We start from the raw sequence: 27,125 nt of genomic DNA on the forward strand, positions 1-27,125 counted from the left end.
GCAGAACAGAGGCAGAATGTCTGTCTGGGAATCCTTCCTGCTCCAACCCTCTAGGCTGTGGTCAGCCAGATAATCTGTGCCCAGATGAGAAGTTCAGTGGTGGAACCACATGTGATATTTGGGATGACCAACATTGCCTATGTCCTGTTCCATCATCTTGTGCCACGTCTTCACATTGAGTCTCTGGAGTACACATCCACGGCCTTGGCCATGGCTGTATCAGCAAAAGTATAAGCAGCATATCAAGGGACGTGATTATTCTACTCAACCACTTAGGCCACACTTGTGTTCAGTTTTGGTCTCCCCACTTCAAGAGACATTGAAAAACTGGGAAGAATCCAGCAGGGAACTACTAAGATAATAAGACTGTTCTAAAACTTGAAAAAATGAAGAAAGATTGAAGGAAACTGGTTTGTTCAGCCTAGAGAAAAGAATGCCCAGGGGGAATCTAATCACAGTCCTGCAATACTGGAAGGTATTTATAGGCAAGGCCGAGGTTCTCTTGCCACTCTTTATCATGAGCACAACTAGACATTGAAACAGGTTACCCAGAGAACTGGTGGACTGTCTCTCACAGGAAATATTTAAGACATAGCTCCACAGAGCCCTGGATAACCTAATCTAAAGCCCCATTTTCAACAGAAGGTTGAACGAGATGATTTCCAGACATCCCTCACACTCTAGGTTTTTCTATGGTTCTATGCTCAGGAGAGTAGCTATCAAAGTGTAGAGGCTAGTCAGTGGCTAATCAGATGGGATGGCCAAGTGCACTATGGGCTCAAGCGATCAAGTCTCTGAGGTCATCTTTCACACCATTTTCCTTCAAATAATGTGTGGAGGTGCCTTTGTTGTCTGCAGGTTCATGTGTTTTGAGGTTAATAATGTTATCCATGTTACCGCTCCGAGGCCTGACCCTATGGCTACTGCTTCATTGTCATGCAGTCTTAGTGGACTACAGACATAGATTTATGGAAACTTTGTCAGACTTCACCAAAAGGGCGCATGATGCCTTTTTCTTCTATAAATCCTATGGAATGTGAGGGAACACAGGAATCTTTTTTCTAAGAAACACCAGGGTTGCTTGCAACGTTTAGATGTCTGACTGCTTTGTATGAGAGGCAGCATACCCCTTCCACTGGTGAGTCATATTTTACAAACTTAAACCTCCTAAACCTATGGCTGTTTACCTTTATGAGCTGCCTTAGAGATTTACAAAGATTTACAATTGCCTCCAATTAATTTTTTAAAAATGAGGCACCCAACAATAATCAACATAAAAAAATCTCACTTTTATTATTTTTTTATAAGACTAAATGTTTTACTGTGTTTTGCATTCAAGGCTAAATGGTGAGGATCATATGAAATTTTACTCTTTTTGAAAATGTCAATTATTTCTTAAATTATTCTGGTAACGGTCGTACAACATGGACAAATATTTCTCATTCAGCGGATGTTTCATAGGCAACTGCAGTTAAACTAACTACTGCAAGAAGTGCTTACAAACTGAAGTGTAGTTTATCACTGGAATTGCTGCAAATGACAGTTTTGTTTAAAATTTTTCATATGAAAAACTGAATGTGGCACTTTTTCAGTCAAAATTTGGGTAACAAATATCAAAAATAGAAAAGAATCTTGAAAAAATATTCTAATTTCTTTTATCCTAAGAAAATTGTGGCTGGGGGCCAATACTGAGAAGTAAACATTCTGAGGCCCTTATTCAGCTTGTTCTGTCAAATTGGGCTTCACCTTATCTAGAATAGGACTTTTCAGCCTTATATTATCTTAAGGAAAATGTCAGGCCTACATCCAATGAGTATCAGTTGAATGCCTTGGTATAGCCTCCCAGTTTGTATTCTAGGAGAACTATTTTATAAACAAATTGCATGCTTGTAGAAATTGTGACCTGGAAGCTGGGAAGTACAGTGGTACAAATACACCTGTATGTTTTACATATGCCAAATCAGTGCATGCTCAGATATAGCAGCTAGACAATGTGAAAAAGTTCTGACTTGCAGAAATAAAAATACATTTTCTTCCATGTGTAATTTTAGTGGCCAGCTGTGACCTGGAAAACCTGGAAACTGAACATTTATGAGATTCTTATCTTTCCCTGGTGTCTAAATATTTGAGTAAAATAGCTTGTTTTGGTGCAAGATCATCAACGATATACAGAGCAAGAGAAAAATAATAATTAGAGGCTTCTAAATGCTAGAATACTTACTGCATCTATAGATTCCATTTTTCCAAGTGAGAGCAATTGAAGGGCATTATGAATTATGGGGGCTGACTGCATTCAGGAGCGCACCTTCATATTGTTTTAAAACATTGCACTAATAATTGTACAACTTAAACATACCTAAGAAAGGCAGACAGCTGAACTCCATGTGAACACGGAATACAGGAGACTTACACATGATTAGAAACAGGTTTCATGTCACTAGAATTTATTAGGACATGCTGTTCTGTAAAGAATGTGTTTGTTATGCATCTGCATAGGAGCCTTATTTTCTAATATGTCTGTGATACATAGAGGTATTGAGCAAATACAGAATGGAAGGATGCTTTTCTTCATTGTCCCCTGAGTATTTTAATAGTGTCTCAACAAAAAAGGGGACTGATGTGAAACACTGCAAGTAGAAAGATGGCAATAGAAATCACAGTTAATAGAGAAATGCTGTCCATCAGCAAAATTTACGGCCAAAACGAACAAAGTTAGAAGTGTATCAAAATTTTCACTCTTATAGCACTGCTCTGCCAATTAAATGCGTACACCATGGTACATCTTTGGGGTGTGTTGCAATGGTAGGGGAGAAACAAGGAAAAAAAAATGAATGGGTGGGAGGGAAGTAAATAATACAAATTTGAGGAAAAGAATAATACCATATATTATTTTCTTTTCTTGCAAGGGAGCAAATATTATATTTGAACTGAATTACTTGCCAACAGGTCTGGCTAAGTCTCATTCTTGCCATCTGATCTATCTCATTTTGCTTTCAAATCAGGATCAGTCTCTTACAAAAAATACGAAAGAAATGATTGGTTTGTAAAGTGTTGTTTATTAACTCTGGTGAAATTGTTAATTCAGAGCTGGTTTAACTGAAAAAGGTATAATTTACAAAAGATTTAATATGACTCCTCATTAAAAAGGAATTTAATTTCACAAGTATCCTGAATGCCTATTAGTCAGCCTGACCACATTTCTTGTGTGGTGAGACAGACTTACATAAAATAAGCAGAAGCAGCTTTGTTTCAGAAAACTGAGGGCTTCATTACATGACTGTCTTGCTTAAAACCTGTCTTAGGGTCATATTGTTACTGACAACAATCTCACATTTCTGGTATCTCCCCATGGATGGCCTGTCATCAGTTCAAGTAATTAGTTCCTTATCTCCTTTCTAGTCCTCTCTTCCCCATTTCAGTTCTGCATCTGTTTTCCTCTATATGTCTTATCTATGCAGCTTCTGGCCTTTCTTTGAACTTCATCTTTTTTTTTCTCATTATTATTATGAAACGCTGGAGGGATCATTGCTGTATGAACCTCTGTGGTAGTTCCTGAATCTACTGTTAGTTTGTGTGATCTGTAACAAACTAGTTCTTTGTCTCATTTTTCATAATTCTACCCTTTGAAACAATTCTTACTTATAACTAATCTTGATTTTTATAACAGTAAAGCTATTCTCAACCAGTTGACTTCTGCAGAGAAATTATTAATTCCTTTCTTTATGATAATTACATTAAAAATAAAAAAATAACTTGAAATCCGAAGATCCAGACATAAGAAATGGATAGATTCTCATTCAAGTAGCGATAAAAAGAAAGAAGTGAGCTGGCGTCCCACTGGAAGGAAAAAGAATTTTAATGCTCACTGACATAAGCCTTGCTACACCTAACAGCTTGTACACGATTGTAATATCTTTCAAAACAACAAATGCCATAGAAGGAAAATAGCCAGCTTGCAGACAATACCTTCCGTGATCTCAACATCCAAATCCTAGTCCAGAAATCAAATGTTTCTTTACTACTCAGATGTTCTCAGCAGAGTCATAGTAATTTACCAAGAACTTATGCTGAGGGCTAATGTCCTTTGGGAAAGAAATCTTGTATTTCCGAAATCAGAGACATGTTCTGCAGACAAAATTAATGATGTTATGAAACATTATTATAATTACTCATGCAGAACTTGATTGATGCAGTATGTTCTGAAAGTTCCCATCATATTATTCATAATTATCTTCTTTCTAAAAGCCATGAGATGTTCTGACTATACAGTTTCCCTTCTGGGAAGTATTTTGTGTCTTGCAACAGTTTTATAGAAAGATTTTTTATGCATTTAATGATAACACAAAAGGATAATTGTGGTTTAGGATTGCTGAAGTATGTCAATCGAGGTGGGCTGCTTTACTTATTAGAGCTGTCCACACTACAAAGAAAGGCATGTTGAAGTGCAAGGAGGTTCTGTTCTGATATATTTCAGTGTATTTACACAGTGTAATCAATCCCAACAGAGCTGTATCGATCTGTTCACAACCCTACAGTTTTATCTTGCATTATGAAGTCTTGGAAAACAGAGATGGATATTATATCTTATCCTAGAGGCATATGCGTTAGTATTAAGTCCTGTCCCCTTCTTTCATTAGCATTTTCTCTCTTTTGCTTTTAGATTTTTTCAAAATTCACATGGCTTTGGTTAGAGGGAGCCTAGTTTGATCAAAATGTTGCATTTTCTAGATTTGCGGTTTTCTAGATTTGCTCAACTTTAGAAACTTTTTTGCATTCTTTCTTATTCTTTTCTTTTCTTTTTTTTTTTTTTTTTTTGCCTAGAGGTAAAACATAAGCCCACAATGAAAATATCACCTCTTTTTTTGCAGAATCTGAGGCAGAAGGTAGACTAAACACAGCTTTACCTGTGAACATACTGTGTAGTGCACTAAAAGAGTGCACTGCCTAACCAGAGGTCATGGTGTGTGAGTTTTCTTTAATATTATAATGTCAGTCTCCCCTGTGTGATCATTTATCGTCTGTTGATGAAGGCATTCTTAATACTTTTGTAGAGAATGCCTGTCTCTCAGTTCCTGTGGTTACTGGGGTCTAGTTTTGTTTTGTGGAAACGGAATAGCTACTGTTATCCCATTTGAAATAACAGTGTATTTTTTGAATGACTCTATCCCAGTTTTCTCATTCTAGAGTATCTCTCTTTGTTCCCAATAATTTAGTACCTGAGTGCTGCAGTATTTTTAGTAAGTGTTAATTGCAGTTGCATTTTTATGAAGTAGAGAGTACTAGTCCCATCTTTGATGGAGATCTAAACTATAAAGGATCTATTTACATTACACAGTGCAGAACAATCCTGAGATCCCCAGGTAGCTTTGCTAAATTGTCTTGTGGAAATACACGGTGTAAAGCCACTAGAAATACTAGCCGTCCTCCTGGAAATGATACAGTTGTGTTATAGCACCACAATAGGACTAATTAGTACTGTTTCTCAAATTAAGATATCTATTATACCTCTAGGTTTGGATTTGGAATGCCTCTGGACAGTGCTGTCCTGAAAGAATGAGCAGTGATTCTCCTAGTGGCTGTGTTTCCATGAAAGATCAAAGCATAGAGGGTGTGAACTTTACTTCGATATGGATTCCGAACGTGGAGGAGGAAAGCATATTGACTAAGAGCACAGAAGCACTCCAAAATAATAAAATTAGCATTTTAGACCTAACTTGAGTGATTTGATAAAGTTACCCTAGGAATCCACAGAGCTCAGATCCATCTCCTCTGTCTGTGCCTAAGGACATACATATGAGAACATCGCTTTTACTATGTCTTGTTTTCTTTACTCACCATGCAATGTGCAAAATACTACTAATCATATTTCTGTGTGGTTCTTTGGGCTTTTGTGGTTTCCTAGTATTAACAGGACAGTCTGAAAAAAAGAAATAATGCCAGGATTTTCAAGAATTGCAGCTTGGATGCAGGGGAGATGGATGGAACATTTCCTCTGTTGTATGTCGTGGAGTTTAATGGTCAGCTTTGATGCTCTGGCATTCAGGCTCCACTTTTGCCATTCAGAGTAGTGAAGCAATACTCTGTTTCAGATTCCAGCTACAGTATGAAAATTTTAGCGACTTTCCAAAATTATAGGAGTGTAGAAAAATAGGCTTGGAAGGGACCTTAAGAAATCATTTAGGCTATCCCCCTGAGAAAATCTGTTTGTTCTATAATCTTTCTGACAGCAGCAGAAATTATTAGGTAATAGCCTGAAATAAACTGAGTCATAAAAAAATCTGATATACATTCTGGGTGAAATTTGCCCTTATGCAGGAGCCAGCATAAAATATTCCATTTTCTCTCAAAAACTTTCACTAAGATTTGGGCTGACACAATCCTTTATGATCGTTGTGGGTGAACAGCTGGTGGCTAGAAAGGTTCAATACACAGAGGGATGAAAATCTGGTGGGAAAGAGCCTTTTATTTTTTTAGCCCACAGTGTGGTGTGCTTGACTTAGTATTTTTCTTCTAATGGATTAAACTTTCTTTACCTCGTAAATCATGTATTTCCACATTGATGTCAGTATAGCAAGTCAAACTGAGGTTAACGTATAAATGATTAGCCCATAGCTGGCCACAGTATGGAGAACTGTGATTCATAGCTGCTCAGCCTCTTGGATTTTAAAGTAAATACACCAATACTTTAAAGTTTCCTAGTTTAATCTAATAAGAATACTCCAGAAGAGCTAAGAACAGGTAATTCCAGAATGTGTGTGCTGCAAATGAACTCGAACTGTATTCAGAAAGATTAAGCACTGTTTATTTTTATGCCTGTTTGGCTCTGTGCTTTGTTAGTTTAGGGGCTATATCTGGGGGTTGCAGGTACAATATTTTTTTTAAGAATAATAATAAAAATACTTCATTGAACATACTTCAACTTTAAAGAGCAATCATAATTTAATAATCAGAAAGCTAGTGATAAGGATCCTAGGGGGACAGGAATAAAGGCTGACATAAACGATTATAATATCATTCACTCCTGTACATTTGACAATGTATACCAGCTGAGGATCTACATATTTCCCTTTCTCTGAGGAGCACAAGGATGAACTGGCAGCAAGTTTGCAACTACATATCCAGTAGCCTTCATGTACCAGGAATGTGCATAGATGGTAGTTGTTCTCCATCACTAACATGCATTTACATTTATATCAGAGATAAGGTATAATTTGGGGGGCAAAGTACACCAACTATACTGGCAAATGAAGAAACAATGCTTTTCTCTTTTTGAAGTGTACACATCACCTTTCAGAGCTTACCATTTTCAGAACTGAAGTTTTCCTTTAAAGTTGGGACTAAAAACTGAAATTAATATATTTAAAGTCATACCAGGATTGGAGTATGCAACATACCAAATTTTATAGTAGTGTAGACAGATCCCAATATGATTTTAATAATTACTTTATATTCTTTAGAGGCAGAAAAGCCCTCCTCCCTAAAGAGTTGCAAGTCTGAGAAGGAATATATTTTTTTTTTCATAACCCCTTACATACAGACCTCTGTAAACTGGACTTTTAATATAAAACTCTTTCTTCATGTAATCCTCACAAATAATGAAATGCAACTGCCACAATGGCAGTTCATTCACAATGTTCAAGGGTTACATGAAAACCTGATTTGTATGTCTTGAACAATCACAGCATCTTGCTTTATGGAACAGCCAACATTCAACACCTTAGAGATAATTTCTGTAGGGTTTGTAACATAAGAATATTATAATATACAGATTTTTATAAGGTATACAATACTTTATTAGCTTTGTGAACATAAACCAACATTAAATACTTTTTTCCTAAATTGATGTGCAGGTAGAAACAGTAGAAGCCAATGCATTGCTCTTGTATCATGGACCAGAGTTGGTAAGACACCGCATTTGCTGTCAGAACTGAAGCTGGCTGCTTCATCTGCTATAATTTCATGAAATAAACTCTAGCATAATTTGTAGCAGAGACCTGTGGACTCCAGTGAGTTCACACATCAGTATAACTCTGCTTTCCTCAAATGTTTATGAACTTCATTTTGTTCTTTTGGCAGTTGTCTGGATGCAAATCACTGTGAAGTTCAGCATTTCAATGTATTTCTAAGTGTAATCACACGTACACCATTTCTATTTAGGTTGTTTGAAAGTAACAAAGCATGAGCAAGGATCAACGTGTTTACTCATTTCAATAATTGTTTTTTTTTCACATTTCTAAGGTCTGTAAGATCACATATCTGATATTATGGGGTATCTAGTTGCCTGAACTTGTTCTGTCAGGTTATCCATGTAACAAATAAAGTAAAATGCAATATCCCGTCTTAGCCATGTCAACCACCTGCTAGTCTTTGGAATAGTTATGTTGTAACTTCCCCAAATCTATTTGTTATTTGAGTGCTATAGGTATGGTGAGTGGAGGTTTCCCTAAAGGGAGATCGCCGGGCTATTTATGGTTTAATGTGAAGTAGATGGAAAGCAGCTGTGGTAAATGGAAGTAAATTAGTGTTATTATTCCTAATGAATATGTACATAGTAAAGCCTCCTTCAATATGCTTGGAAAAATGCAGGCAAGAGCTTCTCAATTTCTTTGTGGCACATGGTTACCTCAAGAGCAAAGGAACAAGTACAGTTACTGTAAGACCTGTTGCGTTTTATAAGCTCAGTTAAGGGCTGGAAAGAAAAGCTGTCTAGGGTTTTAAGCAGTCATTTCAGCATAAATTTCTATTAAGAATTACGTATAAATTATGATTGTGCCTGGAAGCCAATAAGAAAAGAGTTGCCAGTGTGAAATCATTACCTCTTAGTTATATAATTCTTCTAAAATACACTAAAAAGTTTCACACGCTACATGCTTTGCATTTTTAAGGGTAATGTTTTATTATTTGTTGAAGCTACTGCATTAAGTTACCTGACACTGTGATCTCTGCTCTCCGGAGTACAAGACCCTGCATACTTTTCCTGTGATATAAAGAGTGGGAGCTATAAATAATCAAAAGTTAACCTTATGGTGAGGGCTTGTCAGGTATTGCTATTATGTGAATTTAGGCTTTTACAAAACTGGCTTGAGAAAACCAGTTTGGTAGCATTTTTTTGAAAACAATAGGGTCAGTGAAAAGCTGATCTTTATGCCTTTTCCTTGGTCACTTCGCTCAAATACAGGATTAGACTTGTACCCCCAAATCATTAATCTCTGGAACATCAAAGTCACACTCCAAATTGCTGCTTAGGTAATTGTGTAATTCCATTTCTGGATTTGTCCAATCAACAATCTCCAGAAGTAGAACCTTCCTCTGTGATCTTCGGGGGCAGAGGTGTCAACATAGGAAATCTGGGTTTTTTAATGTAAAATTTTGTATTATCTGGCCTGTAAGTGTAGAAGGCTGTTGCTAAAAGAGTTAGGTCTTTTGGGGTAATGTGTGGTAAGGTGCCCTTCAGCACTGAAAATGCTGGGAAATGATTGGCAGCAGGGATATTGCTTTCCTGTAAGGAACAGAGCACACATGCAAGGATTCATTTACAGATTAATTTGCGAAATCTCTGCTGATTAAATATTTCCTCACTAAACCTCACAGAAACCCATCTGTTTCTCTGGAAATCTTTAAATATTACCGGTTTCCACTTCAAAATAGCCAGTAAGCTAGTTTCTAATCTATAAGCTAGTTTCTAGAAGGAAGAGATTATACCCATAGTTTAGAAGTGCTAAATCCAATCTCTTTCTCCAAGTCTTCTTAGCGTGCATAGTTTAAAAACAGAGAAATTAGAGAATACTTTATGTGTAAGTCATTAGTGCAAAGAAATACAGAAGGCAATCAGGGTAGTAAGAAATGACTTAGCCAATCAAAATTTCTGATTTCACTTTTTTCGTAAGGAAGAAAAAAGTACTTAAGGCACTTTGACATCGATTGAGACTTAAAATACAATGGAATTCTTTCCACTCTTTTTACAGAACCTGGGCAGTCATGCAAGCTTCTTAGATTCACATTTAGCTTCAGAGAATGCAGATCTAACTTCTCAAGGTGGAATAAATTCAGTGAGCAAGCTGGCCAGAGGGATGTCCTCCTGCTCTTCTCCTTCTCTCCTCTCCTTTGACAGAGAGGAGGCGTAGTCCTCCGATAAGAAGCTGAAGATTGAAGACGCTACCTGGCAAGAAGGTGAGGGAACATCGTGGCACACAAAGCCCTGCCTCACATAAGAATTTTGCAGTTTCCCCAAGGTAATGCAAAGCTCTTGGGACATTCCCATTTGAACCCTGACCATCTGTGGTGAGACCAGAACCCTCTATTCTGCTATCAGCCCCCAAGACGTCCCTCCCACTCAGGTGTTTTCCATCTCACTGGAAATTACCCTCATGGCAAATTACCTACTGAGAAGAGCACTAATCACTGTTGGAAGAGGAGCTGAGGAGTGGCTGGGCTAGGCAGAAAAAGAAAAAAGTGCCTGTATCTGTGAACTGATGTCACTGGTGAGGAGGTAAAAAAATTGAGCTAAATATCTGGGACAGGATCCAAAGCTTTTGCTCATGTTCATATCACAACAAAGCAAGTTTTTTCTATAAATCAGCATTGCATGTGTGTGCATGGGTATAAATAGAAATATTCTAAAATAACATTATTTGACAAGCTGATATAATTATTTTACCTATTTTTCAAAACAAAGATTGGATGGGTTCAGTCAGTTCTCCATACATAATCAAAACTTGACAGTTTTTTTTCCCCTACTTTCCCTTCCCCTTCAAATTTTGCAGAAGTAAAAAGAAGTAAAGAAGCCTTAGAAAAACTTAAATGTGTAATTTTACATACCTCGCATTAGAAATAAAGCCTTCCTTTTCAAGAAGGAAATGTGAAGTATCTAAATGTAAATCCTTACTTAAAGCTCTTCTTTTGCTTTTCTGTCTAGATGACTGTATATATTTCCACAAATGGCAAGACGAGTGCTATTATGGTTAGTTTCTCATAAAATTCTTCAGGATACAACAGTGAGGAGTGTAGTTGCATAGCGGTGAAAAGGTAAGGAAGAGCCCCAAAACAGTAAATTAATCTTGCTTTTTAGGAAGAGGAACCTTTGAGTATTGACCTTACACATTCCAATAGTACCATTTGTGTGAAGACATACTAACCTTGAGAGATGTGATTAAAAACTTATCATTCCTCAGCCTTTTTTTGCTTGGAGAAAAACAATATGGAAACCTCTCTTGTGTAATTTGCCACAATGGTTTTCATTTCTAGCCAAATTAAAATTGAGCTGAGCTTTGAAGTTTTCTTATTACCTCTATTTCTTCATATTTTGTTTGTTTGCACGCATGGGAATGTGTGCAGTATGTTTTTGGTAGGCTTTTTGTGGGACACCAATTATCTGCATAGACTAAAAAGTAGTAAAGACTAAGAAGGTCATAAAAGCACCGTGCTGCAGTACCTCTCTGACTCTACTATTCTGTTACTTTATGGTTTCCCAGCAGTTTTAATAGTGGGGTCCTAAGATGAGGGTGTAATTCTAAGAAGCTGTGCAGATGAGCATTGCAGATGAGCTTCTTTCCTACTCCCTGACTCCAACAACAGTTGCTGGTTTTGGAAGGTTTGTGTCAGGCCAAGTACGAGGTTGTTTTATTCTTTTGGGTTTTTTTGTCTGGTTTTTAACTCTTAATTAAAAGAGGTTGACTCTAGCACAAGTAACTTGTATTGATGGAAAAGATAATATTGCAATTCTGGAGAACTGTGCGAATTGAACTATTTCCCTGATGACAAGAAATTTTTAAGAAATGTAGTATGTTAAAAATAACTTGATGGCAGAACAGAGATTCTGCAGAATATAATCACACGGAAGCTCTTGATTTTTCATTGCTACCTGTAGGAACTGCATCCATCAATGTAATTTAAATGGTCCCATTCTAAAGGCTTTAAACAAGAAAACTGAAACAGTGAGTTGCAGGCCTGTCACTTGACAGAATATCTTGAGGAAGAGCCATATGACTTGAATAGGTTTGTACAATTTAGGAGTAGAACTACCAAAGCAACAATACATTTCCCCTGAAGGCTATCCAGATTAGCCTAACACTCATCCCAGAGTTATAAACCTTCACGATTATCAAGTTGTTTTGATGTTTATAAAGTTTATAGCTTTTGGGAATAATCTGCTCCCTTTAAGCTTCATTGTTTTGGTTTATATCCTCTTGTTCCACTATGGTTGAGTCAGAAGTTTATCCATATACATGTATTGCCAGCCAGTTATGTCACTTTCTAGACCCAGATGAAGTTTTCCTGTTATGTTAGCAGCCATGTCAATGATGGCAGATGTCATCTTTTCCGTATTCATTTTGAGATCATGTGACCACAGAGTCCAATTTTCATAAGGAATATTTGACTGCAACAAATGTCAGATTGACCTAAACCCCATTTTATTCTATACTTCCTCTTGGCTTTATTTTCTCAAGCTGTCTGGGTAGGAGTTATTTTGGTTGTAATGAGACCATTATGAATCATGTCCTATCATTTATATTACCTCATGAATGCTTGAGAGAAAACATAAGGTTAGACAGTCATGGAGCAGTGAGGGCTGGCTGCTCCACAAGAGAAGGTGCCACAGACAGCAGTACCCAAGTGAGGTGAGCAAGGCAGGTCCATTGAGGGAAGCCAGGCCCAGACACAGGCTCAGCTGCATCACAGCAGAAGGTGTAGCTCAGGTGAAGGGCAAATGGTAAAGGCTCAGCTTAACAGCAGGTCCCAAGGGAAGGGGGTTCAACCCTGGGCTGTGGTGCTGCCTGGGAGCCTCTCTGCATGGTCAGTGAAGGAAGGAGGACAGCCTGCAGCTGCACACTCTAACTTGGCCCTGAGCCCAGGCAGACAGGCCTCCAGGACTCAGGGCCCCTGCAAATACTTCGCAGTCTTTAAACTTTTAAGAATTGTTGCACACTGATATATTTATTTATTCCATTCTCTAGGAAGATTTTTAAATCCATATTTAGAATCTTGATTTTTTTTCAGTCTACTGGAGGCTAAAGGTCCTTAACAGAATCCCATGGGTGTTAAGAATATTCATGGGAGTTTCCCCTCTGTTTTACCTCTTCCAAGTTTATTGTTATTATTTTGCTGTTGCACTGATATTTGAAGCATTGTCGCCTGTGGTATGACCCATGCCAGATGACATATGTAAATTATCTTTCATATTTACTCTGTGTCATTCCATTTTATTGATAATTAAGTAGTGGCATCTGTGGGAAATGTCACCGGCTGTGCAGGGTAACAAAGCCATAACACAGGGCTTATTTTCTCTCACATGTTCTGTTTAGTTCCATGAGATACCATCACAGCAAAGGCATCTCTATCTATGAGATGCCTTTCTCATAGCAAGGCTATCTTAAAAGTTCTATGATCACAGTTTGCCCTGCTTCTGCCTGCCAGAGCAATTGTTTTTGTAGAACTTTACAAACTGGATGTCTGAATTAGTTTAGAGTGAAAGCAGCACATAAGAAAGAGGGCTTTATTTTTTTAAAGCTGCATCAGTTTAGGCTTTTAACTGTACTAGTTGTTCTGGCATAAATGAGAAGGGGAAAGAAAATGGGGTGAATGTGGGAAGGCTGTGAGCATCAGGGAAAGCTACTGAAGCCAGCATTTCCACTATCTACCTGCTGGGTGCATGGGTCTTTAATTTTAAAGCATTTTATGCTAGTACCAGTTTAGGGTATTCTCTCCATCTTCCAACTCTGCCCTTGCTGCTTCCTCTGTTAAATGATGTGCCAACACTTCCATTGAAGTGAACTGGCTTAAAGAGAACACAGAGTGTGTGGAGAGCAGGAATACTTTGTGATGATTTTCCCACTATTTCCTCTTGTGAAACCACGTATCTGGAATGCACCAAATTAACCATGGAAGTGCTTATTGTATGCTGCACATGGAGAGACTGCGTTTGATACTGGTTACAGCTTCTTACTAATACTTCTGATGTGAGAAATACCTCGGTTTAGAAGAAATGTGAAGGACCGATCAAAGCTTTGTGGGTTTGCTCTAGTAGATCTTCTTTGATGGTCAATTTAAAACGTAGATAACCTTTTTAGTAGAGAGAAAGGTGAAATAAATATTTAGTGGGAATTTAAAGCTTGTTCTGGAAAGAATAATGGTCAGTTTGGAAGAAAATTTCAAAATATGTATCAAGGTCATAGAATCATAGATGGGTGTGATGATATTAGTGCACGTCATTCAGTTTATGCCATGGTATACTGACATGAAGGCAAGAAGTAAAATGTGACTCATACTTGAATACCTAAACTTTTGAAATACCTTTCATGTAGACACTTAAAGGAGAAAAATGGGACATTTTGCACTCCGTGATTTTAGGAAAGTTGGTGTCACACCTTAAGCTCTTAAATGATATTAGTCCTCTCTGAAAATCTAATTCAAGACAGCAAAGTCACAGTATAGGGAGCAGCTATCAAAACATGAGAAACAGAAGGGCTTCTAACTTACCTTTTTAATGTGTTAAACATGACTGGTGTTGCGTTGCTTATAAAAGTAAACAGTCTAATAATTAAAAACTCACATTTCTCTTCCCTGCTTGTTTTAGCCTTTCCCACAATGGCTGGTATTTGCTTTAACTATAGAACTGAAGTGTTAAAACAGTTTTAAATCTCCCACCTGTCATTCTTATTTTTTTCCTCGACATTGCATACATAATTTCTTTTTTCTTGATACAAACATTGTAAGCCTTCTGGATTATATTTCTCCTTGTGTAAAATAAGTCTGTTAACTCTCTGAGATTGTATTTCTTGTGCAAAATAACACAGAAGCATACCTTGCCACAGAATGACAACAAACACATCATATTTTTCTAGTGGCATAAATTTCCATGCTGCGTGTTAACAAACTGATTCATCAGCTCTTTAAGATTCTTTTAAAAAAGGGTGTTTGGAAGCTTTTAGTAATTGAGCACATGGCACTTGATACAATTCTGTCAGTCCTTTTATCTGCATAAACAGTTTTATGACTATAAGGGTGAGACGAATGGGGATTTAGTCCTGCAGTTCTAAGTTCCTTTGCTATTGTTGGCTCTCAGCCAGAGCAACGTGGAGTAAACATGAAGGATTTCTTGCCGTATCCCTGGCATTTGATCATAGTGGCTCCAAACCGATTTTTGCAGCTAGCAAGCAATTCGATGACCCACTGGCATTTCTAATCTTGTATGCAGTGACCTATGCCATTCTGAACAGAGCAGCAATACAGATTTACTTAGACTTACCGTGTCGGAGAGGGTGATTACTGCCTGTTAATTTTTCTTCGACCTTATCTAAAAATTTTAAAAGCTCAAAATAAAACAACGATGTCTATTACAGTAAAGCGAATCTATTTTAGGTTGCTACCTCATGCATAAACCTTTTTGTTAATGTATCACAAAAATTATTTGTCCTCCAAAAAGACTAGCTAGCTTTATGCTTTTCAGCTTTTGTGTGGTATATTTAGAGCCTAAGCATTATATAAAAACATAAGAGAAAATAAATCTAAGAACGAGCTCTGGAACTCTGTCATGAGCCAATGCCAGTAGAGTTTTTAAGATACTTGCTTAACAGTTCAGTTCTAATCCCAGGGCTGTAATCTTCAAAAGGGTCTACGAAGGTTTCCTTGCCTAGTTGGGGCCCTAACTATAGATTTGAAAGTAATGAACTGCTTTTCTGTCTGTCTACATGGATGGAACTAGAGTATCCAAAGTATGTTAACATCATAAAAAGCACCCTAAAATATCATTGGTGATCTATTAGACTATTTTACCCTAGATTTTTGAGAATGTATGATATTCAAAGATAATTCTAATGTAGGTTTTCCAGAATGTGTGTGCTACTCTTTTCTAGCCATTGGTTATTGGAATTCAGTGGAATTAATATATGTATTTAAAATGCTTATCCTAAACTAGTGTTTTGAATTGTGACATCTTTGAAAATGAGTATTTGTGTGTACTTCTTGTCATCTGGGAAACACCTTAACTGAAACAGGACTGTAAATGTTATACTGAAGAATCTTTATTCTGGCTACATTTGCATGACAGAATCTAGCAGAGTGCCCCTCTCTGGCCTTTTGTCACACTGTTCTCAGAAGAGCTAAGTGCTACATCCCAGGCATTTAGAGTCTCCGGGGTTTAATTAGTCCTGATTTCCAAAATAGATTAATTTCCAGAATGTAAATTATTTATGTACCACCAACTCCTAAGATGCATAGTCAAAGTTATCATCGAGAAGCTAGTTCTTTGCTTCTCCAAGTATCAATGTAGCTTCAGCAAAGATGGGATTGCACAGGGTTGATAATCATGTTGTTTTGGATTTAGTTTGAAAATGAAACTGTGCAGACAGTTAGAATGACTGCTGTTAGAAAAAAAAAATTCCACAGTCTCTACCCTCTTGTCCTTGCCTTAAATTAAGTAGCATTTGCTACTAGCAAAAGTAGGTACTAGCATTTGCTACTATCAGTCCTTTTAAGTTTCATCTTGGGGCAAAAATGACAAGGAAAAAGGTAAAACACATCCAAAAATGAATCCTTGACAAAGTGACTAATTACTGGATGATGGAAAAACTTCAGTCACCCCCAAAATTATATTAGATCCCTTTTTTCCCCATCACTGATAGTCTTACACAAATTAATCGAACGTTTTATCTTCACTCACAGGAAAACTTGTGAAAATTTTGCATGTACGTAGTTCAGTTCTTGAATTGTCATTGCATAAACTGAGCCATGTTTTCCCCATATGTGTTCTTGATATCTAGGCAAGTCCAGCTGTTAAGCACACAGAACCTATCCTGGTTCTGTGTTAATTATCCAGACTGTTCTAATGTTTTTTTTTTTTTTTTTTCATTTTTGAGAATGTGCTTCTCTAGTGTAAACCCTGCCTGAATCCATACAGGACTTCAAAGAGTCACACTTTCAAAAAATCAGATAACTTAGCAAAAGACAGTACAAGAATCCATTATATATATTAATCTGCTCAACAAATAAAAGATTGTATTTTTCATATCTTGTAAGTTGAGATCATTTCCTGAGTTGGTATTGCCTCATTCAGTGAACCTTGGGTAACCTTCTTTCTTAATTAACTTTGAAAAAGCATGTAAGTGTAAGCCTACAGATTAATTTTTATTTCTGTGTGTACTTTACTGTCTGCCAGAAGAAACATTTAATTTCCTGGTGACGGGAAGTCCTCTTTGAGGAAAGAATCCCATTCTTGCTGCTGGTATTATGAGTTCCAATAGTTAATTGCTTTCTCAATGATGTACAAACAAGAGATCTCTGTGAATTTGAATGAAATAAACACATACAGGAAATATTGTTGATCACCAGCTTGTATTCGTAACACAAATGTAGTAATCTAGACTGAAATGCAAATAGCTTTGCTAGAATTTTTAAAATGCTGTTTTGAAGAGCTATAAATGTCTCTTATGCTTCCAAAATAGATAAAACATCTCAAACGCATGTACAAGTTTAAATGTCTCATGGCTTCCAAAGAGCAAATTGCTTGTAGGTGTCGAATGTCTCTTGACTTCTGGCAAACAGTGTACTATTGGAGGCTGGCTCTGTGTCAGCTTCTGCTGATGGAATCTGCAATAGCTTCCTATAGATAGTAGTCAGCAAAACCTCTGTAATATAAGCCGTTGCCTAATAAAAAATAAATTCTATTCCTGCCAGTGCTAACGATGACAATTTAGTGATTTGGGCCAGCTCTAAGCTTTTCCTTTTGCTCTTAAGGTTGATGTATCATCCTGCTTAGCTTCATTTGTTTGGGGCTCCCAGATCTTGTCTCGCTGTTTGAGCTCTGCTTGTCTGCTTTGTTGTCACTTGGATGACATCTGCAGAATAGTTTAGGCCAATACCTTCGATAGAAACACATTTTACAGAGTTTTTAGTAGAATATTAAATATTTTTCAGCATGAAGTTGCACCTTATGTATTGACGTGTCTTTCTTCTAGAGACAAATCCTATTTCTATCAAAGGCAGTGGAAAATCTCCCATGACTTTCAGAGAAAAACAATTTTTTTATGCCTTTTTTTTTTTTTTTTTACACATTGTAAAAAAGCTATGTCTGCCTTTAAAAAAAAATTGTAATGCCTTTAGAGTTTCTGGTCCATCACCTTCCTTATCCTCTATGCAAGGAGCTCTAGATAAAAAGTGGCAAAAGGTCACATCTAGACTTGTTATTAGTGTGGGCAGAAGTTATATTAACTAGAAATGTTTAATTCAAAGAAAACATGAAACTAGCTGTATCATACTTTTAATAGAATAACTGGAGTCCTCCTTGGAGACAAACGCTAACTGAACAAGTGTTACATCTTAATTCTCAGCTCTTCTACATAGATCTTTCTCTTTGAAAAATTTCCCATTTTTATCCCACTATGCCTAAACATGCGTGAGTAAAGACCACTTAGGTTTTGGCCTGAATAAAGAAGCATTTTTCACATATTGTTTTTCTTGAGGGAGATAGAAAGGAAATGAAAGAGTGTGTCATTTGGAGTAATCTTAAGAAATGGCACTAATCGACGAGTAACAGACATACTAGGGTGATCTCTCCAAATATCAGTGGGAGCTTCTCTTGGACTCAAGAAAGGGACTGCAATGCCATGAGAAATGGACATTAACAGAATGCAGAGGAAAAGACATGTGAGACACACATTCCTGATGGCAGAAGATGCAATAATTAAAATGATGTGTTTGTAGCTATTCACATCTTGCGTATAACAGTCTGTTTTTAAATGTCAGCAGTTTGTCTTAAGCTATTTACCATCTATAGATAATGTCTACTCTGGCACTTTGCCGCTGCTTCTCAAAAAAAAAAGAAAAAAAGGAAAATTGTAGGTTCACAATTATCAAATTTTTGCTTTATTCATGCTTTGTCATTGACCATCTGCTTCATAACTGTTCAACATGAATGGGTAGAATTTGAATTTAAACTGAAAAAACTAAAAAATAAAGTTCACATCTGGCCTTTTTCTGCTGCTACTGGGAGCAGATAGGCCAAGTAGTGTATAGCAGTGAGGCAGTGCCTTCTCAGACTCAAGACAACAAGTTTTTGATATCTATTGCTAATGTAGTTCCAAATCAATTATTGAATTACTAAATATGAATTATTTATCCAAGTGATGGATAAATAAGAAATGGATGTTGAGGGACTAAGTAATTGATTTGGAAGAAGTGTAGGATGTTTAAGAGGTTAGACTTTCAAGGTAGAGTTGATGGACTTATATAAATGATAAATATCAGTCAAAAAATGAATCCCATGGAAGTATCTAATGGAAAAGAATATTGTCTGGATACTTGCTATAGAGACAAAGTACATGTTATCTAGGAGAGAGTTCACGTGCAAAGCTACAGCATTTCTTGAAATACACTTGGAGGGTATAAAGCAAAATGCACACCATTTCAGTAGATATTAAGTAGTTATAACATATTTCTTCACTTGAACATGATTGTATTAGTGATCCATTTGGATACATTCAGAAAGAGCCATTGTGCCAGCTTAGTTCTTTAATTTTGAAATGTAATGTGACTTTAAATGGTGTATTGAATCAGTGGAGGAAAACATATTCTCTGTTTAGATAATGCACAGTAGAAATAAAAGGTTTTTATATATTGTATCTTTTTTTGGGTGGAGGGGGAGCAATGAAGAGGAAAAGTATTTCAATCAGAGTAAACTGTTAATAAGTTCCTTTCTAGCAAACTTATCTATTTGAAAGACAGTAATTTGTATGGACACAACGAATGTCCAGGCTTCAATGGCCAACGAAAAACATATTCTCAGTTATGGAAGCGGCTGGCAATTGATAATTGTGTTGTGAATTTCTCATTTTGATGTGCAGAATTAATTTTTTACAGTTTACTATAGGCAGAGGAGCTGTTTCTGAAGTAAAGAGTTGAGATTGATTGCAGTTCAAAACACATAATATTTATTGTTAATCCTTTACTATTAATTTAGTGGTAAAAACTGGCGGATGCCTGACTTCCAGGTGTGTCTTATGATAAAGGTGGCTGAAGTGGCTTTATTGAAAAGAGAAACCTATTCAGTACCATCTTCTTTTGATCTCCTATTATGTTATGCTTTCTTCTGGTCATGTTCCAGTGTTACACTGAAAAATCAACTTTTATTGCCTACTTCTGAACAGTAAATATATAATTTTTTCAAGAATGTGTAAGTTAGGAATGTATAATGTAGGAATTCCGTTACTACACAGTAGAGTCTGAATGTCTGTTTCAAAGATCAAGTACAAATTAAGCTTTTTATTGTACATCTCTACCAGCCAGTAAAGAAAATGCCACAGAGAAAATGGGCAAATGAAAATTATGATATGCTAGATGAGTTAGAATGAAAAGTAAGATGCCTTTTGGAGGAAAAGGCATCTCTGAAGTATAAAGCATTCTTGGACACCACAAGAGTAAATTTTGTTTTACATTTCTGCACTAAATGATTTTTTGCTAATGTGTTGGATGAGCCTCTTGTTAGATATAAAGAGTAGCACTATTCTAGACTAACAGTTGAAAAATCATAGATAATGGTAGTCAGCTTTCACAGGAAAAGCTCTTTGCTGCAGGAATGTAATCCTGATTTAGATTTGAAAGATCATGTAAGATGAAGGTCCTTTGCAAGATCATGTTTTTCAAAAAGATTAAGAGGACAGGTTGTTTCTTTCTCTTTTTTGCGAAGTCAGTGGCAAATGTCCCATAAGGAAATGGAAGTTAAAGAAATTTGCTTATGCCGTAATATCCAGAAGGTTATATTACTACATGTAGTAAGGGATCAGAAACAACACTGTGAAGCAATTTAAGTGAAAAATCATGTTTGAGAACTGAATACTTTAGCTGTTGTTTGTTCTGTTTGCTTTGTATTAAAATAAATACTGGACAAACTCCTGGTATTAAACCATTATTCGGGGTTTCCTAAGGCATCTGTCAAATTAATATACCCAGAAGGACAAAAAAAGGTGGAATGCATTGAAAGCTAGTGATGCTGCTAACTCCGTGGAAAACAGCAAATGATGTAAAGTCTCAGCATCACTTAGCATCAAGCAAAGTGAAAAGACAAAGGAATAAAAAAGATGCAAAAGGCAAAAAATTTAAATACTTGCTGCATTTTTCTTCATGGTATTTTCACATTCAAAATATTTTACATCTTTTTTTTTTTTCCATATCAGTTTGATAAGGGGCTGTTTTCTATAGAAGATTTGGTTTTTATGGATAGCTTTTAGGAATCATCTGTGGATGAGCCATAATGCTGACTGAGTAGTAGCTTAAATCCTTCCCATATCTCCCAGCTCCCTTGCTGGAGCAAATGAATCACCTTCACGTGACATTTGGAGGAAGAATTGGAGGTGATGAACCGAAGTGCAACACGGTTGCACTTTGATTACTTGCAGTTCTTGTAGTAGCCACAGGAGTTCTAGTTATCTAGCCATGCTGAGATGCTCGGATTGTGATGCTAAATTTCTCCTTCAACTGACACATTGACTAAGGAGAAGTTTTAGGTGGTAGAAATCTATCTTAATTTCTGCTTCAAGCCTGCTTGAAGTATGGTATCTCCCCCGAGAATCTGTGCTGTTCTTCCTGTGCTATTTCATTCTCACATGTTCTTCTTAGTAGTAGATTATGGCATCTACTGGGAAAGATAAAGTGCCTACAAGTAAGCCACAGTTACAATGGTATGATAAAAATGCAAACAGACATCTCTCTGAGGTGGAAATAGGTGGAAATAAATAGAAAGAAAATAAATACACGGGACACTTGCAATTTATGAAATAGTTAGTTAGATCTGTGCGTGTGATATTTGCAGTAGCTTTGACCCTTCAGAGCTCATGTTTCTTCAAGAAAATATTAATACATGATACTTTTAAGAGATCATATAGTAGTAAATAATTTAATTTGGAAATTGTGCTCATTTCTCATGTGCTATGATAACAGCATAACAAACACATGGAATCATTGCAGGTGGAAAATTGTAATATTCTCTGTTTAGCTTCTTTTCTTTTTCTGTATTAACTTAGGTTTTTGAATGACAGGAAAGGAATTCAAATCTGTGTTTTCTTGCCTAGTCTTTTAAATTTAAAGCAGTAATGCCAGAGGTATACCGAAGGTTATTACATAGAACGTCTTGCTCTTCCACAGTGAGCTAGGCAGACATTAAGAAAAGACAGTACAATTATAACTTTAATGAACTTTGTGAAGTAGCTTGAAATCCCTGAAAATTAATCTTGTGGTAAACTAATGCTGCAATATAGTGAACTGAGACAACCTACTGAATTCAATGTTGCAGTTGATACATACAGATTAATTTCTGTGGTAAATCGCAAATGGTCAGTTCTTTCTGTCTTCAGTTAAAACACAAAAACCAGAGTATCCAGATATCTGTACGTCAAGGGACGCAGTCAGAAAACTGAATTAGATTCATAAGAGAACTTTGTAAGTTGGGTCCACTTTGATATGATAGAATCAAGTTGTCATTTTTCCACAGTAAGTTATTACTGTTGTTGGAGTGGATTTGAAGCAGAGTCAATGTATTTTGTAAAGTACTCTGAAGTAACAAATGTTAGTTTGTATAAGAACAAGGTACAGAGAGAGATATTCACACCACTTACTTATAGGCATATAATTAAGTGTGTAAATTAAGCAGCTAATCTGTTGAGGCTTCTAATATAGTCAATAGATAGAAAGAAAGGAATTATAAATATGCCATCAGAGGGTCCAGCTCCAAAATCTCTGGCTTACAGTAGCTTTACCTGTACCAATGAATAATGACTTAACTGGGTCTCTGCTAGGTCTTAACTGCTACTCTACAGACAGATCTGTCTGGCTTTATTCACAGGAAAGCTCCATGGAAATCCGTGAAACTACAGTAACTGTGTACAGTCATTTCCTCAGTTTCTATTTCTTTGCTAGTCCACAGAGGATAGTATAGGTCTTCTCTTGCTAACTAGTCCTTTCATTTCAAACAACAACGATCTGTGCTTTTAGATGTATTCTAAAATTCAGATCCATATTTTGATTCTGCCAAGATAGGAGCTATCGCACTCCCAGAAGAATTTGTAGGGAAATAGCAGAATTTATGCTTTGATGGATATTTTGTCTTTTTGTATAGGTTGTTTGGGATTTTTATTTTTTTTAATTTATATCTTTTAATTTATTTTTTTTTATTTCAAGAGAGATGATAATTAATGCAGTGACTAGAGTTGCTAAGATTTCAGCTCTTATGTTTCATAGATCTAAAGCCAACATTTTCAAACATCTTTCCTCAAAATAACATGCCTTTTTGATTTCAGTTTTATTCTCTGTTTTCAAAGAAAGCCACACCAGTGCGTGATGGGGAGCAGACGAAAGAAAATTCTATGATTTTGATTGTGGCTGAGAGCAGATCTTCCCTGTCTTTTACATGCAAGACTCTATTCAAGTCTGGTGCAATTCATAATGATGCTCTTATTCACAAGTGTTTTACTATGATAGCACTGCATTTTGGTACTAGTAGGCTATTGAAAAAGATAAGAAAGTTTCTGAACTGTTGTATCTGATACCTTTCATTTCCTTCAAAAACTTGCTGGTGCTTATAGAATAAGGTAGCATTTTCCTTTTTTGTACTGGTTGATGAAAGCTTAATGAGACAAAAGTTGGAAATGATTGGGGCGAGGAGTGGTTTCAGTCAGTAGGTTACAGGAAAATAGAGAGTGGAGTCAAACTTGAAAAAGTAACAAATAAAGTTACAAAACCAAATAAAAAATAGCAAATAAAGTTAGTGGAGATGGCAGTATTCTCTATTTTCTCTGGAAATCTCTGCAGCTCAAATCTTAGAGTGGAACGGCATTGATAGCACTGACAGCAATAGCTGTTGTTTCTCTAATTAGTAAAGAAATGTGTTTCTTTTACCACTGTAGCTAATATTCCTATTTTAATTCAGGTATATTAGAGAACCGACAAGGACGAGTAGTTGGTAGCCTCATTCTGTGTCTGTAACTGTAATGGTCACTCTTGTGTCTGACCAGGAAAAAAAAGGGCTGTTATCATTTCAGTGGTTTGTGTCAGGGCTGTTATCATACCAGTAACTATTTAATATAAAGGTAGAGCATTTTCATCTTGTCCTTTCGGCAGGGAAGATCAGCTACTCATCTTTACAGCTAGTATCTAATAGAAGGTATATCCATGCAGTATTCTTAATTCCCTGTTGTCGTTCCTCTCAGACTGTGTGCTATATCAGCAGTCAGAAGAGCATTTTACCAAGTGGTCCAGTTTGTATTAGCTGACAAATATTTGGCAGTGTCCTGCTATAACCCCTGCTGTGTTCCAGTTGCTGGGTATAGTATGCTGCACAGGAAAGTAATGTCGAGGAAATTGAAAATTCGTTTATAAAAAAGATCATATACGCTGTTTACAAGCCTCGAGAGCAACTCTGTTATCCATTATAGCATTTCAGATGTCATAGGAGAAGAGGCCTAGTAATGTTGAAAAGGAAGAACAAACAGCTTTGAATGTGGTTTGTACATTTGCAAAAGTGGAAATGCTAACTCTGAGGTTAGGGTTAGTGATAAAACCACAGACTTGACATGCATAAAGAACTGATGTTCAGAACTGATGTTCTGTCTTATCAATTGGCTTAACTTTTAGTTAAGTTTGTTTTTCCATAATTCTGACATCCTAGAAACACAGTATTTGGAGCTCCTTCTTAAGAACCACTTGACTTGGATTTGATTTTTTTCCTGCTTCTCGTCAAGTGCATGCAGATCAGAAATAACACATTTTTTAAAAACAAAAAAGTAAAAGAAAGGAGAAAGCTGATTTTTTAAAATTTTATTTGGGAGACTTCTTTCATTGGAACAATCCAAAGCATCGGGGGATATGGAATACGGTTACAAGAAATGCACTTGCTGGTTTGATGTACAGGACTTGCTTTGTGGAATGGTTTCTTTGGAGGGAAGGGGAAGGTGTCTCAGCTTTAATTTAGTTAGTTTGCATCACTCAGAACCCATATCAATAGCTTCAACTATCTTGGAGAAAAGTTTCAAAGATGTTCACTATTTGTTGGAATACTAAATATGTTCTGTATTATTGCTTTCCTTTTGTATGGATAATTCATTTTGAATGACATAGTGGAGTCTGCATTTTCCCTCTTATTATGCCAAGTCGAAAGAATCCACAGTACAAATAAAATTGGAACTTTGAAGGTCAAATATATTTTAAAATGTGTTCTTCAAGAATATTTGTCGTTGCAGATAATGCGCAGAGAGGAACGTAATCTGTTAGAAAGAAAATCTAATATTCTGTTCGGGGTACTGTAATTTGTTGAAATTTCTGAGAGTCAAACACACTGTCTAAATGTCACTTTCTGCAGGAAAAAAAAAAGCCAACAAAAACAAACAAACAAAAAAAAGAAAAGTAAGGGAAATGCATTTGAGAACATTTTATTACCATTCTATGTGCTTTCAAAAATTGTATTTGTCAAGGCTCATAGGATAATTGGAATATAGTTGAAACCAGGCTTCTAATAGTAGTCTGTGATTAGCATATACCCTCAGTGTCCTCAGTAAGTTTTAAAGCTATCATAAATGTCTTTTTAAGTAGAAAACATTTGCATTTTTAATGTAGGAAGCAAACTTTGCCTGGGAAAAGTACTGCGGGTTATTTTGTACACAATAATAACATCAGATCTATTTATTTTTTTCCTTCGTGGTTATCTTTCAGGGAGAAAATAGTCTGAAGGCAGAATCCTCATCTACTTCTCTAAGAAAATAAATCAAAACTTCATAAAAAAAATTCACAGACACCCTTGTAAATAGAAACTCAGTTTCCGGCCTCCTACATGGATTGCTCCCAAATAGGGCAAAGAGTGTCTTGGAGACAGGAAAGGTAATTAACATTTCTGAGAAGACTGTATGCTCCAATGAAAAACACTTTGCTTTGCTGAGGTTTCTGACAGGGCTGTATCCTTTTCTGTCCCTCACCACCCTTATTTGTTACCCCAAGGGAACATTTCCCCTTCTCTGCAAGTAGTAGATTTAATGCTTTGGAAAGACTTCTGTATTCCTGACCAGACATTTAAAAGCAGAGCCAGTTAGAAGCTTTCCAGCTCATTAAACAAATTGAATTAACTTATTTAGTCCTCAGGCCTGGGGATGGCAAAATTCAATTCTGTGGAGGTGGCAGCCTGGTCAATCTTCAGCCTCCCCTTCTGTGTGCTGCTTCTTTATGCCCAGCCTTTTTGGAGGGATGCCTAGCAGCTGCATGGTCTTTTTCCCCTGAGCTTCTCACACGGCCTCTGCTTTTATGGTGATTTTTGCTGTCCCATTTGAGGCCTTAGGCAACTGCCTTCTTTGCTGACTGTTAAAACTGATGCATGGGATCAGCACTGTAATAAGGAATATTCTCCTAATAGAAAACAATTATTTGAGATGCCACATGTGCTGGGAGAATATTTCTCAAGAGGTGAAGGTGAATACCCAGCTTCCATGTAAATCTGTCTGATATCACGTGTTAATTAAATGTTTCTGTTGAGAAGGAACATATGGTATTGTTTGGTATCATGAAATAGCTACTCGAAACAAACAAAAGGAATTGCTTTTCATTGCTGTTATGTCTGCATGCATGCACATTTTAAAGATACATTTTAATCAAGTGTTTAAAATAAATGTAGATAACTGTGGCCTAGACAAAAGCTGACCCAGCCAAAAGCATTCTGAGCTTGTCACAAGATGGTGACATCATTCACAACATACAAATAAGTGCCTGCCAAAGTTTTTCAAAACACAACAGCTGCAAGTTTTCTTTTAGATGAGAAGGTTATTGAAATAATATCTTAAGGAAATTTGTAGCTAGGGGAGCTTCTATCACAAATGCTTTGATATATCTTTAAAATAGAGAATGAAAGGAGTTTTTCTGTTAAACTATTTGTTAGTTAAAAGGCATAACAAATAACTAACATGAGTTTAGCTAAACTATTTTACAAAACTATTTTTATTTAATTTGAGTACAAATAGAGGTTGCATGCTGGTGGAAACTCAAATCTTATTGCAAATATGGGGACTGACGTTTCCTTTTAGGAGCACAGTAATTAAAATGTCAGAGACTTAGTACTGGATAATAAGGAATATTATTACTCTATTGTTTCTCTATATTTTCAC

The sequence above is a fragment of the Larus michahellis genome, chromosome 7 (assembly GCF_964199755.1).
Source record: "Larus michahellis chromosome 7, bLarMic1.1, whole genome shotgun sequence".
NCBI classification, from domain to species: Eukaryota; Metazoa; Chordata; class Aves; order Charadriiformes; family Laridae; genus Larus; species Larus michahellis.